The sequence below is a fragment of the Bombina bombina genome, chromosome 1 (genome assembly GCF_027579735.1).
Source record: "Bombina bombina isolate aBomBom1 chromosome 1, aBomBom1.pri, whole genome shotgun sequence".
In the NCBI taxonomy this organism is placed as follows: Eukaryota; Metazoa; Chordata; class Amphibia; order Anura; family Bombinatoridae; genus Bombina; species Bombina bombina.
Genome location: NC_069499.1, coordinates 1,167,523,808 through 1,167,528,807, shown reverse-complemented (window position 1 = coordinate 1,167,528,807; position 5,000 = coordinate 1,167,523,808). Strand labels below are relative to the sequence as shown.

The following is a 5,000-nucleotide window of genomic DNA, read 5'->3' as shown; positions in this document are numbered from 1 at the left end:
TATGTCCAAACGTTAAACACGCTATACATATTGTGGATTGTTTGGTTGCTGATAGCAACAAGTATACACCGATGTCCCTGACAGTAACCTGTATGCGTGATTAAGTTACTGCCTACTCTGACGCGTGTGGCTATCCGACGTCGCTATGGCAACGCCGTGCCATGCGTCATCACGCTAGGCACGCAGCATGCGTACGTGATGTCATTGCCATGGATGGAAAGACGCAAGTGGCGGCATGGCGGTAATAGCTTGCTCACATCTTTAAAAGGGGTATGTTTTTAATTGTGTGTCATATTGATTTTAAGTGTGCTGCATATTCTTATGGTTACATGCTGACATTTGACAAAGGCACATACTGGTGCCGAAACGTTATGTCATTTTAATGATTTCTAAATAAAATTGTTACATTTTACCAAGACCAGTGAGTGCCTGCATTCTGTGGACGTTTTGGATTATTTACAGCAGAGCACCGTGGCACTTAACGAGTGGTGAGATAATGTGTGTGTGTATATATATATATATATATATATATATATATATATATATATATATATATATATATATATATATATATATATATATATATATATATATATATAATGTTGTATGCAAAAGTTTAGGCACCCCTGACAATTTCCATGATTTTCATTTATAAATAATTGGGTGTTTGGATCAGCAATTTAATTTTGATCTATCAAATAACTGATGGACACCGTAGTATTTCAGTAGTGAAGTGAGGTTTATTGGATTAACAGAAAGTGTGCAATATGCATCAAAGTGAAATTAGACAGGTGCATAAATTTGGGGACCCCAACAGAAATATTGCATTAATATTTAGTAGAGCCTCCTTTAGCAGAAATACCAGCCTCTAGATGCTTCCTATAGCCTGTGATGAGTGTCTGGGTTCTGGATGAAGGTAATTTGGACCATTCCTCCTTGCAAAACATCTCCAGTTCAGTTAGGTTTGATGATTGCAGAGCATGGACAGCCTGCTTCAAATCACCCCACAGATTTTCAATGATATTCAGGTCTGGGGACTGGGATGGCTATTCCAGAACATTGTACTTGTTCCTCTGCATAAATGCTAGAGTAGATTTTGAGCAGTGTTTTGGGTCGTTGTCTTGTTGAAATATCCAGCCCCGGCGTAACTTCAACTTTGTGTCTGATTCCTCAACATTATTCTCAAGTATCTGCTGATGTTGAGTGGAATCCATGTGACCCTCAACTTTAACAAGATTCCCAGTACCGGCACTGACCACACAGCCCCCCAGCATGATGGAACATCCACCAAATTTTACTGTGGGTAGCAAGTGTTTGTCTTGGAATACTGTGTTTTTTTCCTGCCATGCATAACGCCCCTTGTTATGACCAAATAACTCAATCATTGTTTCATCAGTCCACAGCACCTTCTTCCAAAATGAAGCTGGCTTGTCCAAATGTGAGTTTGCATACCTCAAGTGACTCTGTTTGTGGTGTGTGTGCAGAAAAGGCTTCTTCCGCATCACTCTCCCATTCAGCTTCTCCTTGTGAAAAGTGCGCTGGATTGTTGAACGATGCACAGTGACACCATCTGCAGCAATATGATGTTGTAGGTCTTTGGAGGTGGTCTGTGTTCTGTTTTTGACCGTTCTCACCATCCTTTGCTTTTGCCTCTCCGATATTTTACTTGGCCTGCCACCTCTGGCCTTAACAAGAACTGTGCCTGTGGTCTTTTCCTCACAATTGGCTAGATTACGAGTTGTGCATTTAAGGTAAAAAAGCAGCGTTAACAGGTCCTAACGCTGCTTTTTTTACGCCCGCTGCTATTACGAGTCTTGCAGATATAGGTATACCGCACACTTTGTTGGCCTTACCGCAAACCGACTTGCGTAAAGTTTGTAAAGCCTTTTTTCTATGGAACTTCCATAGCGCCGGTATTACGAGTTTGTCCTTGGAGGCCAAAAAGTGAGCGGTACAGCCTCTACCGACAAGATTCGTAACGCATTCTAAAGTCAGTAGTTAGGAGTTTTACAGTACAACGCTGTAGCATAAAACTCTTAACTAAAGTGCTAAAAAGTACACTAACACCCATAGACTACCTATTAACCCCTAAACCGAGGCCCTCCCGCATCGCAAACACTAAAATAAATTTTTTAACTCCTAATCTGCCGCTCCGGACATCGCGCCACTATAATAAACATATTAACCCCTAAACCGCCACACTCCCGCCTCACAAACACTAGTTAAATATTATTAACCCCTAATCTGCCGCCACTAACATCGCCGCCACCTACATTATACTTATTAACCCCTAATCTTCCGCTCCGGACATCGCCGCCGCCTACATTATATTTATTAACCCCTAATCTGCCGTCCCCAACGTTGTTGCCGCCACTATTCTAAATTTATTAACCCTTTAAATTCTATTGGCTGATTGGAACAGCCAATAGAATGCCAGCTCAATCCTATTGGCTGATTGCATCAGCCAATAGGATTTTTTCTACCTTAATTCCGATTGGCTGAATTCTATCAGCCAATTGGAATTGAAGGGACGCCATCTTGTATGACGTCACTTAAAGAGAGATTCATTCCGAAGAAGACGTAGTTTGAAGATTATGCTCTGTGCCGGATGTCTTGAAGATGGAGCCGCTCCGCGTCAGAAGGATGAAGATAGACGATGCCGTCTGGATGAAGGCTTCTGCCCATCTAGAGGACCACTTTTTCCGGCTTCGTTGAGGACATCTTGCTGCTTGGATGAAGACTTCTCCCGGTAATTGAATCTTCGGGGGTTAGTGTTAGGATTTTTTTAAGGGTGCTTTGGGTGGGTTTATTTTTTAGGTTAGAGCTTTGGGCAGCAATAGAGCTAAATGCCCTTTTAAGGGCAATGCCCATCCAAATGCCCTTTTCAGGGCAATGGGAAGCTTAGTTTTTTTTTAGTTTGGCTTTTATTTGGGGGGATTGGTTGTGGGGGTGGTGGGTTTTACTGTTGGGGGGGTGTTTGTATTTTTTTACAGGTAAAAGAGCTGATTTTTTGGGGGCAATGCCATGCAAAATGCCCTTTAAGGGCTATTGGTAGTTTAGTTTAAGCTAGGGTTTTTTTTTTTATTTTGGGGGCCTTTTTTATTTTGATAGGGCTATTAGATTTGGTGTAATTAGTTTAATGATCTTGTAATTTGTTTTTTATTTTCTGTAATTTAGTGTTTGTTTGTTTTTGTAATTTAGCTAATTTAATTTATTTAATTGTATTTAATTTAAGGAATTAATATAATTGTAGTGTAGTGTTAGGTGTTATTGTAACTTAGGTTAGGATTTATTTTAGCTTGGTAGTTATTAAATAGTTAATACCTATTTAATAACTGTTCTACCTAGTTAAAATAAATAAAAACTTGCCTGTAAAATAAAAATAAACCCTAAGCTAGCTACAATGTAACTATTAATTATATTGTAGCTAGCTTAGGGTTTATTTTATAGGTAAGTATTTAGTTTTAAATAGGAATAATTTAGGTAATGATAGGAATTTTATTTAGATTTATTTAACCCTTTGAGTGCTAATGACGGCTCAGAGCCGTCATTAGCACTCAACTACCTTTTTTGCAATCTGGGGGCCCCCACCTGCTCCTACCCCTGCGGGCCTGCATAGTGACAGGCATTGCCGGGGCTTCCCGTTACGCGCAGTGACGTCACGTGCAATAACGTGATGACGTCCCCGCGCAACTTTATTTAAAATGATCAATACAAAGTATAGGGAAAGGGGGCATACTGCTTAGAAACCTGTATCTCAGGGATCTAAGCAGCTACAGACCCCCAAGACCCACCATTGGAAAGGTAATTGCCCAACCTTTCCAATGGTATAAGTATTGGGGATCTGGGGGAATAAAAAAAAGTAAAAAAAAAAGTTTTTTTGAAAATAGTAAAAAAAAAAGAAAAATATTAAATTCAGCTTAGCACTCAAAGGGTTAAATTATATTTAAGTTAGGGGGTGTTAGGGTTAGACTTAGAATTAGGGGTTAATACATTTAATATAGTGGTTGCAACGTTGGGGGCAGCAGATTAGGGGTCAATAAATGTAGGTAGGTTGCGGCAACATTGGGGGCGGAAGATTAGGGGTTAATAAATATAATGTAGGTGTCGGCTATGTTGGGGGCAGCAGATTATTGGTTAATAAGTGTAAGATTAGGGATGTTTATACTCGGGGTTCATGTTAGGGTGTTAGGTGTAAACATAAATGTAGTTTCCCCATAGGAATCAATGAGTCTGCGTTACTGAGTTTTACGCTGCTTTTTTGCAGGTGTTGGACTTTTTCTCAGCCGGCTCTAACCATTGATGTCTATGGGGAAATCGTGCACGAGCACGTACGACCAGCTCACCGCTGACTTAAGCAGCGATGGTATTGGAGTGCGGTGTGGAGCTCAGTTTTGCTCTATGCTCACTTCTTGCCTTTTAACGCCAGGTTTGTAAAAACCTGTAATACCAGCGCTGTAGGTAAGTGAGCGGTGAGAAAAAACTGCACTGTAGCACCGCACAGCTCATAACGCAAGACTCGTAATCTAACCGAATATTTCTCACTGTGGACACTGACAGCTTAAATCTCTGCAATAGCTTTTTGTAGCTTTCCCCTAAACCATAATGTTGAACAATCTTTGTTTTCAGGTCATTTGAGAGATATTTTGAGGCCCCCATGTTGCCACTCTTCAGAGGAGAGTCAAAGAGAACAACAACCTGCAATTGGCCACCTTAAATACATTTTCTCATGATTGGAGTTCAAGGCTTAATGGGCTCACCAAACCAATTGTGTGTTCCAATGAATCAGTGCTAGGTAGTTACAGGTATTCAAAATGACAAGGGTGCCTAGATTTATGCACCTGTCTAATTTCGTTTGGATGCATATTGCACATTTTCTGTTAATCCAATAAACCTCATTTCACTACTGAAATATTACTGTGTCCTTCAGTTATTTGATAGATCAAAATGAAATTGCTGATCCAAACACCCAATTATTTATAAATGAAAATCATGGAAAT

The 5,000-nt window shown here is 40.1% G+C and overlaps 1 protein-coding gene across 1 annotated transcript in view; it reads left to right on the top strand.

Annotated features, from left to right (window-relative positions):
- The window catches only part of PLEKHM1 (pleckstrin homology and RUN domain containing M1), a 212,207-nt gene that overhangs the window by 6,970 nt on the left and 200,237 nt on the right, over positions 1-5,000 (top strand). The window lies entirely within an intron of this gene.